We start from the raw sequence: 17,058 nt of genomic DNA, 5'->3' as shown, positions 1-17,058 counted from the left end.
CTAACCACCTAGATAGCACTGACAGTTACGTGGGCCTAATTACCACTGCCTGCAAGACAATGCCCAGAAAAGCTTGTATCAGTCCTCGGATGCTGCAATCTAAAATGAAGTCCAAACTGGAGATTTCAAAAACACCTGCTCAGCTGCTGTTATAAATATAGATGTGTCTAATTTCGTCAGCACCCTGCTGTGGTCCTTAACACCTTTCTACAGGTTAACAGTGCTGTGTTTTCCTACAGCCACAAATGTCTGGATACCTGGAGTTAGACGTATCACTTCCTTCGAGGGTGCTGCTCGGAGTCCTCTTCCTCTATCAACCATTTGAAAGTCTCTTCAAATCTGGGCAGTGGGCAGGATATTACCATCTCGACAAGCCAGAAGGGAGTTCCTGTGCATGGATGGTTCATAAGGTGGAGAAGCTGCCTCCGTATTTTTTTCTGCTCCTGAACAAAGATTTTGTCCTGCAATGTTCTATATATGGTAAAACTGGTTTACTATAGATATACAAGCTGCTGTACTGTTATCTCTCGGTCTTTTTTTCTTTTTCTCTTTAGGATGGTTATATGCCTTTATCTTGATATTTTATCTGAGTATATTTTAACTAATTTTGGTATGATGTAGTAGTTGTTAATGTCAATAGCCCAATGTGTATTTAACTTAATTTGTTGATTTGAACTGCAGCAAGCCTGGAGCAGAATTGATACGCTGCATTTATTAACATATAGAACACAACTCTATGGAAAAAGGTAATTCTCTAATTAGGTTAGCTCTTAGCTGGGGCATACCATGCTGTGAAAAAGAACATCTTTCTACATTTAGTAGTTCTGAAAGCCTTTTTTCTTTTCCATTCTGGAATGGAGTAACAAAAATGGAAACTGTTATAGAATCATTCTCTGAAAATAGCTGAAGTAATAACATGGAGATGAATTCAAGTTCCATAGCAGGATAAACAAACAAAATCCCCAGGAAGCTAAACTTGACGAACACTAGTAATGTTGCAGTACTTGTTATTAATATTAAAGCTTTCTCTATGTATTATTACCTGAGCTATGTGATTCACTGTTTAATTAGACACACACAGAGCAGCAAAGTATATTGTCTCTCTTTTGAAATTTCAAAATATTTTCCATTCCACATCAGGATAAAAGCTACAACCTTTTGACAATCCTCATTTAGCAAACAATATACTACCTTAGAGAGCGCTCACACTGAGATGAAGGTACAAATCACTTCCCTTATTTAGGCTGACTTATCCGCTTTCAACTTAAAGACCCACAGAATTGCTCTAGGCATCAGGCTGTGCAATATTCTTGTGTGGCAAGTCAGCAGACATGCTCTTTCCTTTCCACTGCCACCCCTAGTTGGGACTTTCTCTTCAAAATGTATATATATGTATTTAAATTTTGACTAGCTGTGAGATCAAATTTTCAAAAGGCTTCTTTAGGTTTTGTGATCTGTTCTTTAGCTAGGGCCCTCTGAGACAAGTTTTTCTTTGGGAAGGTTTGCCAGTGACTGTTGTAGATGGCATTCTTTTTGCAGCAATATCAAATGGAGATTTTGTTGGTTCTGTGGCTATTGTTGTTGCTGCATTCATCTTTCTTATACAGCCATCCTGACACTTTTAGTTCAGTTTCTTGTATACAAACACTTGGACTCAATTAGCCACAAGTAGATATTATTTCTAAGGGTCTTGGTTTCACAGTACAAAAACACTTCCACCTTTGGATGTAAGCTGATAATAATGAGAGGTCAAGTCAATGAAGAAACTTAATCTTGAACAGCTGCTTTTAAATAGTTTGAGGGTATTTATTTGGGGATTTTAAAATTTATTTTCTGGTAGCTTTGTCTATATATTACCTTCAGGTTAACTTCACAGTATTCTGGAAGATACCTCGTTTATGTACACAGTAAAAATATGTGTCTTTTTAAGAGCCACAGAAAAAAAACCTGCAGCAAAGGAAAGTAATCTCTAATTTACCTGCGTAAGACTTATCACATGTGACAATCTTGCATTCTCTGGTTGCCATACAGAGGCACTAAAGCAAATGAATACTGTTTCCTGTTGTATGTCTCACTTGTCACAAGATAAATTTGTATTTATATTAATTGAAGACACTGAAAAACAATCTCTCCCCAAGAACCTCTTTCAGTCATTTTGATGTCATGCTGTTTTCTAAGAAAGGAAGAGACGCTTGGGGTGAATTGGTGGAGAGGAAACCTGAGTAATCACAGAAAAGTCATATGTTCCTGTGTTTATGCAAACAAGCTCATAAAGTATCTGACAGTGAAAAGTCAGAGTAGTTTGCCACATACAAGCCTGTCTTCAACTTCTGCTGACACGGCTAAAATAGCAAATAAACAAATCCAAAATCACTCCTCGGAAAACAAAAACTGCTTTGTCATCTTTCAGGATGACCTTTATGATTATCAATCATGAGAACTGAAAAGACAAAAAAAAAGAGTAAAATACCTATGATATTATTAACATACAGTGGCTACAGGGCCTGTTTTCCTAGAAAAACCCCATTGTTTTTTGCATTTCAAACAGTTGCTTGCAAAGTTCATCTTAGTAATCAGGATAAAAGGGAAGTGCAGATTTCTGAAAATATCAGTAGCATTAAGGTCAAGAAAATACTAATAAATACTAATACTACTAAAATAATAATAACAATATCAATATCATCAATAATAATAATCAGCCTGACCAAAAAACCCCCATAAAATCCCATTAATAAAGGTATTCAAAAACTGGTATGAGATTGATCTCAGTTGGATCATGAGATTCACATAGGTGAATTCAGAATGATTCTGTAGTATCAAGAGTACATCCATGCAAGAAATGCTCTAGAGCACTTATCTCTGCCCTTTACATTCATTTTATCTCTGAATAGTTTTACCAACTTTAACAATTGCACTGGATCTGGCTGAAATGGACTTAACTTTCTTCACAGCAGCCAGTATGATGCTGTGCTTTGCCTTTTGGGAATCCTACAACAGTCTTAATAACACCCCAATATTTTGGCTACTACTGAACAGTGTTTGCACAGCATCAAGGTTTCCATTCATCCCACACACATCCAAAAGTGAGTAGGTTGAGGAAAAGGCAAGATGCTGAGAGGAGACAGCATAGCAGACCCAGATAGCAGACTCCAAGTGACCAAAAAGTATTCCATACCATGTAATACCACTCTCAGGAAGAAAACCTCAGGACAAGGAGGAAGAAAGACATTTTTGGTGATGGAGTTTGCCTTCCCAAACAAGCATTACATGCGCTGAGGCCCTGCTTGCCAGGAGTTGGCTGGACATCTGCCTGCTGATGGGAAGTAGTGAACTAATTCCGTATTTTGCTTGGCTTATGACCACAGCTTTTGCTTTCCCTATTAAACTGTTATTATCTAGATGCACAAGTCCTCCTGCTTTTCTTCTTTTTTTGCCCTGTCTTGTGAGAGAGGGAAGTGGGTAAGCAGCTGGGCCAGTGTTTGGCTGTTGGCTGGGGTCAACCCACCACAACAGTATTTCCAACAATTTATACAGAGTCTGAGGGAGTAGAAATATAGAGCAAGCATTTGAGTCTCCTCCTGTTTTACCTGCAAAACATGGGTATCGTTTAGGACCTATTCTGAGCTGAGAAAAATAAAAAATATTTATCTTCTCAAGTCACATTTCGATGTCACTTTATTATATGAAAAGACAAGAGGTTTACTTTAACATGTCTTTTCTAAAACACCTTTCATTAAAAATACTTTTGGTTATATGGGTCTTATGAAAATTATTTTTTGCAGCTGATCCAAAACTGAGCCAGGGTTTATGATTATTGTGATCATGGCATATCAAAGCTGTCTTTAAATCTGGCAGTATACATACACAATTGTGTCTGATTTAGGAGTAGGTGAGGGCAGGCTAACCTCTCATCTGGTTCACTGACACCTCTGGGTTCAAGGGCAGAGTTGGCACCCCACCTCAAAATTCTCATCAGCAGAGTTTGTCTGTTTCTGTACCTCAGGTAATTGGTTTAAAACTGATTTTGGAATATTTATGCATAGGCATTTTGTATTGACCACTAAGTATACCAATGACAAAATGATTATGAATTAAAAAATAAGAACAATATTTACTCAGAGTAGACATGCTCAAAGCACCTCTCACCAGAACAAAATGGTTCATTTAGATTCCAGAAAAGATAATGAATTTTTCCCCTTTGTTCTACAAGGTAATGGCATATTGTCTGACTTTGTGCTAACAATATCTATACTCATAGTTAATCATTGACTACTGAGATGCAACAAAGGAAGTGGAAGCCATCACACAAGCAAGACTGAATTTTGCTGTGTAATGATACACAGTCAGAAGGCCCTTTTGTTGTAGCAGATGGCAAAAAGTTTGAACTTGAACTCAATCCGAGCTCAGTGCCCTTGAGTCCTTTCATTATTAACCACTGGTTGTTTTTGTTTTGCCAAATAATCTTACTACTTACTGTCCATCCATGCTGTACCATGGGTACAGCAAAAAACTGTTGTGGTTTTTTTTGTGTAAGTGAATTATACTGTCAGGAGTGGGGAAGAGAAACATGCAAATTTACCTTTTTGGATGTAGATGTGGGTATTCTTTTTCTCAGATTCCAAAACTCAGAGATTAATTTTGTCTCTTGAGCAAAAAGATGTGATTCCCTCTTCATAAGCTGTTCATAAGAATTTTTGGCTCTGATATTCAAATCCATACTTAACTACCCTGACAGTTTGCCTGGGATTCCTCAGTCTGCCAAAAAAATGTCAAATAGCATTGAGTGGTGAGGGGCTCTGAGATCCATCAGCTCATTCCTCTTCTGAACCTGAAGGCAATACTGAGATAATTGACTCTTCATTTGGTATTGTTTGCTCTGTAGTGTCATCTAAGGTACTCTGAAAATAGAAAGCAACTTTTGCCTACTGTAGATACAAAGGGAGCCATAAGTCTGCTTTTATAGATTATTACTCTGATCCAGAACCTTGAGGTCTTTTAGAAAGCACAGATTGTTCTTTACCTTTCAGTGCAGCTATCTGAACTGGTGTTCATGTGTATGTTTATTTGAATCGTATTTCACCTGGCACAAGTTACTCCTATTCATCTGGAGGCTCTTTTCATCTTTTGTGAACCACACGGACATTTAGTACTAGTACCAAAGATAATATCAGACACACAGCTGACATGAATCACTCTAACTCTGCTGAGCTGCTCAATTACTTCTGTCAAAATTCAGATCTTAGACTCGTTGGCTGCTTCCTTCTGCACTATGTTAATATCTACATAAAATAACTTATTTCCTGCTGCTGTTCCGTAGAGCATCTTGTAACCAAGCATAATCCCCTCTGAAGCAACTAATCACAAAAGCTTCTTCACCATGGCATGGAGTCTTCCTTTGCAGATGTCTAGATGTCAAAATGGCACAGAGATTTTTTTGACTGATGGGCTCTGCTGTATGATGAGGAAGAGTTTAGATAAGCCTATTAACCTGGATACATTTATCTAGGAGTTGCTGTTAACTTGCCCACAAGCTTATGAAAGTAGAGAAGGAGTTACTGCAAAAAGCATTCATTTTTGTGGGTAAATGCAAACTTGTGGTCAGTCTCTGATAGCTACTTTAAGGCAAAGTATATTTCTTTCCCCATAAAGAACTTAGATCAATGTTATCTCATAGGTGTGGCTATGTCTAGCTTTGAATCCTTCTGATGCATAAACAGATATGTGCATACAGTATAAGGGGAAAAAGCAGAGTTCCAGCTTGTCCTGCAAATTCTCTCAGTTGATGCCTGGAGAAGAAAAAGGACCCCTCAAAGATATTTCTTCTCCCAGCTGATTCCTAATCAGGCAAACCAGCCATGAACACTTTAATTATAATTAGTTTTGAGTTAATAAGGTTTTGCTTTCCCCAAATTGTTCAGAATATCCCTATAAAAACCTAATAGACATGCAGGTTTTTATTTTAATTCTGTGTTTGCTATTAAAAACAAGGGCTTCACATCCAATTGCTCTATCTTTCCCTTAAGTGACACTTGTAAGGTTCATATTTAAACATTGTTTACACAAGTCACAAGCACACTGTAATGATAGCTCCAGGACCTTCAACAGTTGGCAGTGAAGTTTAGAGATGCATCTAGACTGGAAAAAACCATCAGAGACACTTTATAGTTGTAAGTAGTTATTATGAATGCTATAACTGCAGCATTCAGAGCATATTAGGCCTGAATATGTGTCCTTCTTTCTTTAGGTTCTGAGGAACTTTGTATTGCTCTGACTGGGAAATTTTTCACCATGAGTAGCTATTTTAAATGTAGCTCCAACTTTCTGATGCTGTTTCATTGACAGCAGTAGCTGCACCACAGAAATACATTCAAGGGGTCCATAGTGATCCATTAACAACACTGGGGAGATGAGCAGCTCATCACAAATATTGCTCCTCCTCTGAAGTACCTGCTTCTCTAGCAGAAGGCCACTTCCAGCAGAGTGAAAATATTTAATAGAAATCGTTCATCTTCATACCAGTTCCTACCCACAGTGATCCCAGCTGCTTTGTATTAGAGATTTGATCTTCTTAAGGGGACTTCTAGGATACTGTAGAAGTACTGCTCTTACTGTTTTCACTTTCCAATGGTACTTTCAGCCATTTGGTGTCACAGAGCTGAAAGAGACTTATCTTAGGTCCAAGTACAGTCTGCTTGGTGCTGTGGCTGATGAAGTGAGTGTACTTGATATTCTCTCCTTGTGTGTTTTAGCTACACTGATGCTGACTGGAGTTCTTGCTTCCTGGGTTTCCATAATTTTTGGTCCAGCTTGATGAGCTAACTATATCCAGGGTCCTAGAACAGCAATTAATGTAAAAGGTTTCTTATCTTCAGCCCAGATGGATTCAAAACTGGGTGGACAGAATGATAGATCTACTCTTTACTAAGGACTATGGACTTGCTCTGAGTGTGCATTGTTATTTTGTGGACAGAAATGCCCACAGGCTTTCAAAAACAACAACAGATGGTCCTAAGGGCACTAGCCACTTGAGGGTGTTTGCAACAGGTTGTATGTTGAATAAGGCACAAGTATTTGCTGCTTTCCTTTAATTGTTCATGTCTCTTCTTTATCCACCTCCAAATCATGGCAGCAGGTCAAAAGAGGCACAAGTTCTCAGGGTTTTGTGTGAAGAGTGCTTTGCTGCTTGAATGTTTCTTTTCTTTTGTTTTCTCCTTTTATTTTCTTCATCAAGCCAGTTTGGCAGAGATTACCATTTCAGTCTTTTCTGCTCTGCCCTTGGGAGTGTTCTGAGCTCTCTTTTCCTCTTGAGAGAGGGGGAACTGCTGAAGTGGGGTAGTGTTTATAAACAAGACTGTGTTTTTCTCCCACCATTTATGTTAGTGGCTATGACCTAGAAGATTTAAGTATGCTTCCTGGGAATATGAAATAAATCTATTAAATGGAAATAAAATTTTTGATACCTTGTACTGTTCTTTTCAGGCTTAATTACATATATTCATTTGACTTGTCTGTTATTGTGAGCACTAGTAGTCTACAAAATTCTTTCACAGTCTGTCACCTCCGTGTGATCTGCGTAAGTTCTGTCAGGAATGTTGACCTTGTGCCGTCCTCATGCATCTGTGTCTGCCCAGGTCCATGGTGACCCTCTGCTTTCACACAAACAGAAATAGAGTGATAAGGAAATCTGTGACATTTTCATCCTACTTAAAAATGTCCACAAATAATAATAAGAATTTATTTCTTCAATAAATAAATTATAAGCAATTTTCTTCCTAAGATGGAGCAAGACATACTGAGGCTAGGAAACTGCATGGTGTGTTCCATGGCTGCATTTTTTGAGCAGCATTGCTTTTGGATTCCTTTCTAATTATTAAGATGTCAGGAATAGCAAATCCAAAAGGTCTCTTTCCACAGTCATGGAAGCAATGCTTTCTCCCTCTCTTTCCTTCCCTACAGAATTACAATGAACTGATCATGGATCTATTAATATATTTGCATCTTGTTTGAATATATTAAATACTTGTTTCATATTTACTGAGTAGTCCAGTCACTGTAAATTCAACTAGATCAGAAACAAATTAATTAATATACCAATCTAGAAAACAGAACCACAAGTCAAAATGAACATTCCAACTGGTATCCTTGACAACTAGCTGAGTATTCAGATGTTTAATTCAGCCCCTTTCTACCTGCTTGTGGTAAGCACCAGGAACACAGTACCTTCTGCTTTATGGACTCCTATCCAGAACCAAATATGCTTCTCTACTTCAGACAAAACCATGTTTGAGAATCTTGCCAGCCCATTAATGCTTAATGCAACCTTCACTGGACAGCAAAATGAGCTTTCTGAACACTCTCTCTCTGAACACTTAATGATTGTGTGACACCCAAAGTGTCAAAATGGTTCATATCTTTACAGCTGGAGCTGAGGGGAAGCTTATATCTGAAACAGAAAACCTTATGTTTTTAGGTATCTTGCTATAGCAATTATATTAGCAGGAAAAAAGCTTTTGCTGTATCCTTTCCATACATTTCTAGAATTTATGATAAAACAAACTACCCTTGGGGTTATCCAGTAGAATGAGCGGAGGCTATGGGGGCTGTTCTCAACAGTGTGTCTGCACTACGACAGAAATGTCTAAGGAAGCATCAGAACAGCTTGCTCAGGTAGTGGAATGCATCTACTACAGGCTCAAAGACACCTTGTCTCCCAGGAGGAGTTCAGATTCCTCCCGGAAGTGGTTTGTCACTGGTATGCCTGCACTGCAGTTCCAGTGTTCCAGGTCCCCAGAGAGCTCCCTAGGGACGGGTGCCACACAGCATGACCTCGTGGCTATGGATGTGTGCAGGAGGCACTGCACTGACTCCTACCAGCACAGCTTTGGCAGGGCTAAAGCCTCAGAAACCACACTCACATACAGCTCTGCTGCTTCAGGACCCAAACCAGTATCTGTGTGAACATTATCTGAGACAACCAGTCCTGCTGGAGCAGAACTGGCTCCATTTGTGACACAGCCAATGCACAGCCAGGCTGAGCAGGTGTCACTGGTGTGGGTGCTCTTGAAGGCAAGCTAAGGCTCACAAGCTACATTCAACTGTATGCTGACTGGATGTTACCTGAGGACTGGATTTAGCATTTTGTCCCCTGGCTTTCTCTTACTTTTTCCATTAGGTTTCAATTTTAAATTGGTGGAAGAAAATTTTCAGACTGTATGGGTAAAGCAGTGCCTCCTATTTACAGCCTGTGCTTGCAGGTCACTCTTCAGTTCTAGCTTGAAGAAGTCAGCCTTTCCCTGTGTCCTTCTAGAGCTCAGGTGTACCTAATGATGGACAATTGCATCTGGATGGGAGGTCCCTGGCTGGCCATTGAGGCATTCATTACACAGTCTACACTGGGGAAGTTGCCCATACAAAACCTCTGAGGAAAGAATTTTCAGAGACACCAGAAGTATGTGAAGTATTTGTAGTAGTGTACTGAGAAGAACCTTTAACTTGTTAAGGTAATCTTAAATCATCAACAGCTTTCCTAGGGGAATTTCTTGTGTATATTCTGCTAAACAATAGGAAAAATTGTTTGCACTATGCCCTGGTTTCCTTTTCTGTTTTACTTTCCATCCTCCCTCACTTTTTTTTTTGTTTGTTTTGTTTTTTTTAGTGCACTAAAATAGCTCATACATTGTTTTGGAACTTGTAGTACTTCTGTTATGCAGCAACTTGCCTTTAAAAAGAGAAGTTTGACTGGCCCAGCCTTCGAGGAGCTGGAAAATAAGGACTTATGCAGTGCAGCATACAAAAGAGATCCAGACTCAGCCTCGTAAAGAAAAACATCTAAACATTTATGTGATTACTAGGAACAGCATATTCTCCTGTACCCATGTGCTTCTGGATGCATTCCAAGATATTAATAGCAGTAGTGGCAGGGCTGTACATTATATTGTTATTTCCTCCTTGGAGAGAACAGAATGTTAGACTGTGAGAATATGACATGGAAACTATGTGAGTTGGCTGCCCTCTTCTACTTTATTTACTCTTTCTTAGATCTTTCTGACTTTGGAGCTTTTGCAGTCACTTTAAAAGGGATTTTCTTTTTGCCCAGGAAGAAGATTACTGGAACTTCTACTCTGGATCAGATGATGGACATTAACCCTGGTTTCTGTCTCTGTCTGTTGGAAACAGAACAGACCTGAGTAGTCAGTAATGTGTTAGACAAAGGCAAGATCTTAAATTTACTTCCCTCTTGAGTTACAACAGTGATAAATACATGTCAATAGGTAAAAACATCTATACGCTTCATTATCTTTCATCTTATTTGTACAGAAATATTACATTTTCCAATAAATGTCCTTTCATTTTATCGTCTGTCTCACTGAACTAGTCAAAGACATTGTGTTTTCCATGAGATTGATCTAGGACTCAGCTAAGAGCAGACCAAATACTGCAAAGAGACAGGCTTAAGAAGCCAGGCAGAAAACAGTAATTTAGTTTTTTATTATTGTTAGAGCAAGAGCTGTCCACTTCCTGAAAATCTGGCATTCTGTCACTAAATGGGAACCCAAGTGTCTCTTAAACTGCCTTAGTCTGGATGGAGTCTAGCTACATTTTCCAAGACTAGGTTTTAAATTCATGGTTTTCCCAGCACCCCAATGAGGAGGTAATGCTCCTGCAAGCTGCAGCTCCCTCTTTTCCACACCTTCTTTCCTTTCCCATGTTTTCCTGCCCTTTGCACCATGCTGGCTCTGGCACCAAAACAACCATTCACATAGTGCCTTGAAAAAGCAGATCAGGGCATTGATCCAGTTTGAAATTAGCTGTTACAAGAGATCAAGCCTCTTTGCTGCTGCTTTTCACCACTCAGCCATACGAGGTTGCACTGGTCAGGTGCACAGGGTGGAGGTGAGGAGGGTGAGGGAAGGGACGAAGAGAGACAGAACATCATCTACCTGCAGAACTACTATTTTATGCTGTTTAAAGTATTTTTTTAAGTATAGTCTCGGACACTGTCAAGATTGCATTTCTTGGCAGAACTTTTTTTCTGGAGAAGTAAGATTTTACTAGTTAGTGCCCCTAGTCCCTCCAGGTATAGGAAAAAAACCCTGTATCTCAAGATAGAGAAGCTTAGCATATATATGCTCCCTGTGATTGGCAGCCAGTATAAGTTTAGAGGATGTGTAAAAGTAAAATTACTTCAAACTAGAGGCAATGAGGAAGGGTTAAAGGATACTGACAAACTGTAGATGTATGGCAATAGCTGATAAATTTATTTGTACCCCAGACTAAAGGACTGCTTCTCTTGTTCTCCAGATTACAAGAAGAATCTGCAGATTAAGACAATAGTACCTGTTAAATGTTGAAGTAACATAGCATTTCAGGGGATATGCATTCTGTAACCTACACAGTACCTTTCAGTTTTCCAAGCAATGTTATCTGTTACAACCTGGTAACACTTTGGAGGGCAGATGCTGTCTCACCATAAATTAGCAATGGGGTGGAAGGGAAGATGCAAACTTTTGGTTTTCATTTCTCTCTGATGTAAAGAGGAAGCAATCAGCAGCTGCTATTCTCTGAAGACTGTGTGGCTTATTCTCCATGGGACAGATGGTACAAGATAAGGCTTCCCACACCGCTTAACAGAAGTTGTTTCCCATGGACAGATTTTGCTATGGACAGAATCAAATTGTATAGCTCATCAGCAGAACATCTAAGGCACCAAACTTCATGAAGTTGTGTTTACACAGTTTATTGGAGGTGTTGTTTGGCATAACCTAACCCCTCTCCCGCTGACCTGTCATCATCATTCTAGATTTAAAAGCCTACAAAAAATTGCCTAAGTTAGTCTGACTGCCTCTAAAATACTTCTATATTTTGATTTAGAAAGAGAAGATGCTCACCTTTTGTTCACAGCAGAAAGTACTACAAATGCAAAACTTTTGCTTTCTGAAAGCAATCAATTTTTTCTTATTATTATTTCATTTTCTCCCAGTATGAAATCACCTTGAGAGTCCTACTCATTATTTATGTGATAAAACAGTGCTTCTGTGTTCCCTTTAAGATTGTTCCATTAGAAGCACATTACTTTTCTGCTTGAATGAAAAAATGATTGAATGCAATTGGATCTAAACTCTCTGACGCAGTTTCTCTTTGGGATCTTGCTTCAGGTTTCTTTGCAAAAGCTGGTCCAAGACCAGTTCTGCATTGCTGCTGAAGTGATTCAGGTGCCTGGTACTACAGGGCACTTTTGGAAATAGCAACCGATGTGCAGGTTTAACACCATATGAGGTCTGTCTCAGAGCGTCAGGAACTACAGAACTGATGTGCAGGCCCTTGCCAGTGCAGCAGAAAAAGCACACCCTGGCTCTGATGCTTTCCAAAACTTGCTGATGAAGGTGCCCATTGAGAAGATCAACCTCAAAAGGCCAGATTTTCTTGGTAGATGTGAAAGGAACTTAATTTCCTCATAAACCAAGTATCCAGGCATCAAGAAGATTCCTGAAATGATGATACAATATTTAGTCTTGTGCATGGCATTGTGCAATAAGGCTCATTGCTCTTTTTACTTTCTGCCACTGTTCACAGTGTCTGACAGCAAGGAGAATAAGATGGCATATATGCAGGACTGTAAAGCCACTTAATGCCATGTATGTATTTTTAGTTTGTTTGTTTTGGAGGCTCTTTATTTTTAAGTGAAGTAATGTACTCAAAAAATAATTTTAATATCTCATTGCCAAGGTACCTTCCAAGATTTTGCCGTGCTACCTTCCAACAAACAAAGACAAAGTGTCACCCTTGCGGAGTGACCTCACCAGAAAGTTACTTTTGGAATAGCAGCTGCAGCAAGTGTTAATCTAGAGAATTGTCAAGGAAATAAGGGGGACTAACTTACTTTCCTGGAGTGTCATTTAGGATTATATTAAGTATTCTAATAATGTGCAGACCCCAGCATCCAGAAGCTGTCACAGGAGTATCAGAGGAATCAGGGTTTGCATAACAACAGGAGGGGGGGTATCCTTGATGTGTTTCCTCATGTTCTCTTGTTCCCAGTCCTTCCTGTGACTGGAATGTAAATTCTAAACCACGGCAGCAAGCAAACCCACAGAAGGCAGCTGGCAGGTGGGCAGCAAGTGGTCAAGACAGCAGGAGAACACCAATACATTTTATGCCTTAATACTCAATATAGCTCTTAAGATATTTCAGAGCATGCACAATCTGTACACAAGACCATGGCTCAGATGTCCAGACACATGAAGAATGAACATGTAGTCTTGTATCTGCACATCACTCTGCTTTCCTGAAGACTGTTTTTGAGTGCTTAAAGATCTGTTTAGGCAAGAGAAACCTCAACCAACAAGGTGTTTCTTTTTTTGCCTGCAAATGGAATGTTCATTAAAGATTCTTCTGTGATGGTTTTGATGGCCAAAGTGACCTTCATCTGTACAGTTCACACATATGAATTCACCACATAACCTTGTTTGACCCTAGAGGGTCCTTTTGAGGGAAAGGGGCTACTGCATGCCCAGTAACCATTGTGGTGCTCTGCAGAATTAAATGTGTTAATAAAGTTAGATAAAACATTGTGTCTGTGATTACTTTTTTTTTTTAAATAAAAAATAATTTAGAGGCAGCTAAATGGGAAGAAGCCAAAAAAAACTCATGAAGGAAATAATATCCAAAAAGCCTGGGACATGCTAGAAAACCAGCAATCAAACAGGAATGATAACACAAAAAATCAATAGGAAAAATGACATACTGAATCCAATTAACTTTGAATTGATTATAGAGAGAAAAACAAAACCAATTTTGACTGCTCTCTCCAATATTTGATCCTGAGAACAGTGTACTTATTTAAAACATTCTCATAATCAGTTTCCTTTATACTGTGCTTTTTCCTCTGAGAATGTGCCTTACACCATATTTGTCATTTATGTCAGAACAAAATAAAAACAAGAAGCTGGTATAATCAGTTTCAGTTTTGAGAACTCAAGTAACAAAAGCACAATCAAAGAAATGAAAGGATAATTAGTAACAATGAATAAAAAACGGCAGCTTAAAGCCTCTTTCAGATTTAGCAATAGGTCAGAGCAGGGCTAAGTAAGCAGAGACAATGAGAAAAAAATGTTTCTTCTCAAAAGAGTGGAGGACAAATTCAGACCACAGCTAAGGCCTAACCAATATTTCAGTTAAAATTCTTGAGGTTAGAGCCTAACACCAAGTATGCAGAGGCATTTTTATTTATTCACCTAACTGCTGCTTTTCTACCTTACATTTCCAGGTGATCAAATTGCTCTGACTGCTGTAAAACTTTTTACATCAAGAAAAGGGTCCATATACAAATGTGGATCAGACAAGTGGTTAAAAAAGTAAACAATAAGGCAGTGTCCAGACCTTTTAGGACTTTAAACTTCATAAACAAGATAATTAAAAACAACTAATGACAGACAACAATTGACTAGCATAATGAAAACATGTGTTCTACCTTTGAGTTCTTATATTACTAGTCTTGAAGATGCATTGACTTTCTAGGCAAAATGAGGATGATGTCAGTATTAAGAGGTAAAACTCAGAAAAATTGGTACATTTAAGATGTGCAGTAGTACAAATCTCAGTGATATTTAGCAGAGAGAGCTCTGAGAATGCTGCTCTTCTGTTTCTTATAAACTGTATCAATTCACAAAATATTTTTATTAACTTACTGGGCTGAGGTTCATCTCTTCTCACCTCTAAAAGCTAAAAGTTGAGTATAATCTAAGCTTGTTGTCCAATTTGATTCTGTTGTGAACAGGAAACATTGGATGCCTGAGGCAGGTATCCAAGGAGGTGAAATAAATTGTCCTTTAAATGTGCTTTTCGGTGAGCTGTTAACCCATTGATTTTCCTGTTTCACATTGTTCTCCCACTCTCCCCTGCCCCTAGCACTGGCCCCTCCCTCGGGCTCTCCCTATCGGTTCCTGTGCCCCAACTCCGCCCAGGTACCGCCCCTGAGCCCCTGACAGAACCCCCCCTGCACCCAGATCACGAGGTCTCTCTGCCTCTGGGGATTGTGGGGACAAGATGTGATTAATGTCCTCTCAAACCCTCATGGGGAGACCCTTCTTGCCTCCTTTGTCAGTTGTAACACTGATAGCTGACCAGAGCAAGATTGCAGGAACGTCCAAGATGGACTACGGGATGCGACTGGGTTGCATTGCCCTAAGCAGCCCTGTTGAGCTCTCAGGAAGCTACAGCCTGCTAAGGTAAATCTAATGATTACAACAGTGCTTGCTGCTCAGCCAGTGTAAAAAGCTTGAAGTGCTCATCTCACTGTTAGACGCTTAAACTTAAGTAAAAGGAATCACAGCTTGACATTCAAATCTACAAAGGCATCTGTTGGTGTCAGTAGTATTACACGGAGAGATCTGGCTTCAAAATGCTACAGTTCATGAAGTCAGTAGCTTTGGACACTGTGATAAAACATGCAAATCCATGAGCATTCCTTGCAAGACACATTCCTGAAGTGTGTCTCCTCTCTCGGGTTTATTTCTTTTTTTTTTTTCCCATCCTCTCACTCAAGCAAGGCTTCACCATGATAACGTATGCATATAAAGGCGAAAATAAACAATGAACCTGTGTAGTAACAGGGGAAAGCATGAGGAAATCACCTTCATTTAAAAAAAAAATTATTTTGGGCACCAGAAAAGCATTCTTACTTTTTGGAAAGGTGGAACTATAGAAAAGGAAACTGGAGTTGTAGCAGTGTATAACATACTGGTGGCATGTAACAGCAGGTCCTGCTCTACTCTGCACTGGTGGGGCCTTACCCTGAATATTGTGTGCAGTTTTGGGCTGAGGTCACTTGGTTTGTTCAGCCTGGAGGAGACAGAGCGGAGACCTCATTGTGGATCTCTTTGCTCTCATTCCCAGTGACAGGACTTGAGGAAGTGGCATGAAGCGGAGTCAGGGGAGGTTTAGGTGGATTTCAGGGAAAGGTTCTTCGCCCAGAGAGTGGTTGGGCACTGGAACAGGCTCCCCAGGGAAATGGTCACAGCACCAAGCTTGACAGAGTTCAAGAAGTGCTTGGACAATGCTTTTGGGCACATGGTATTATAGCTGGTGTTGTCCTGTGAAGGGCCAGGAGTTGACTTTGATGATCTTTGTAGGTGCCTTCCATCTAGGCATATTATATGATTCTATGATTCCACGATTCTATGACCTGTCAGTGAAGACCTGCAGAGAGTAGATCCTATTGATCCTGGCTCAGGACATGAAAGGATGATTTGGCTTGCTGACTTCTGACATCCTATTTGTTACAATGTGGTGAAAAGTCTTCTTTGCATTTGAAACAACCCTGAGCTTACATAGGACATATACAACAAGGTCCAGGCATATTTTATAATTCTCTGTCAGTGCTGCAGAATAGAGACTGTCTTTATTTCCATCTGCCAAGACTTGAGCAGGGCTGTGCATGAACTGAGGTGTTACTCAGTGTATTTGGAAAACTTTAAACTGAAATATTGAAATGGAATTTAGCAAAATTTGAGCAGCTGAGCAGGATCACAGCTTTAGGCTTGGATGTCTGTGTGTTCTGTGCAAGTCCCAGTTTTGGTAAGTCCCTTTGGCTCTGCCGATGTTGTGGGATGTGAAAGTGCCTGCCAGCTTCTGCATCCCTGAAACTGAATCTAGTCACATACCATCTGCCTTTCCTCCTCAGGCTGTGGTCTTCAGCCAAAGCATATTAAGGCATACAAGAAGACAGTGACAGCAAGTTTCAACAAATCCCCTAAATGAATGGGGGGTTCAGGACTGGGTGAAGTAGGGTACCATCAAGGACATGCAGCACAGGATAAGTGATCCCTGAGGCCATATGAGTAGAGACAATATATTCATTGTTCCTGTGCAAGCCAGTAGCGGGTATCGAAAGAGGGATATTCTGCCCTTCAGTATAGGCATGATCTCTCTGAATCTGGCACAAGCAGCTGCCCAAAATTAAATATGCAAGTAAGTAAAGCTTCTGAGGAAAAGAAATGTTTTCTAATCAATTTCCATTAGATAGAAAGATGTTATGGATAAGTAGGTGGTAAGCTTTTC

At 39.6% G+C, this 17,058-nt stretch overlaps 1 long non-coding RNA gene across 1 annotated transcript; it reads left to right on the top strand.

Annotated features, from left to right (window-relative positions):
* Positions 1-9,378: 9,378 nt before the first annotated feature.
* Positions 9,379-13,532, top strand: LOC138118101 (uncharacterized). Its single transcript, XR_011155000.1, has 3 exons — positions 9,379-9,500; positions 10,097-10,271; positions 11,302-13,532. It is a non-coding gene; the product is annotated as an uncharacterized lncRNA (long non-coding RNA).
* Positions 13,533-17,058: the final 3,526 nt, after the last annotated feature.

The sequence above is a fragment of the Aphelocoma coerulescens genome, chromosome 1, assembly GCF_041296385.1.
Source record: "Aphelocoma coerulescens isolate FSJ_1873_10779 chromosome 1, UR_Acoe_1.0, whole genome shotgun sequence".
NCBI lineage: Eukaryota > Metazoa > Chordata > Aves > Passeriformes > Corvidae > Aphelocoma > Aphelocoma coerulescens.
Note: the sequence above shows the minus strand (reverse complement) of the source record. Positions and strands in the feature narration are given on the sequence as shown.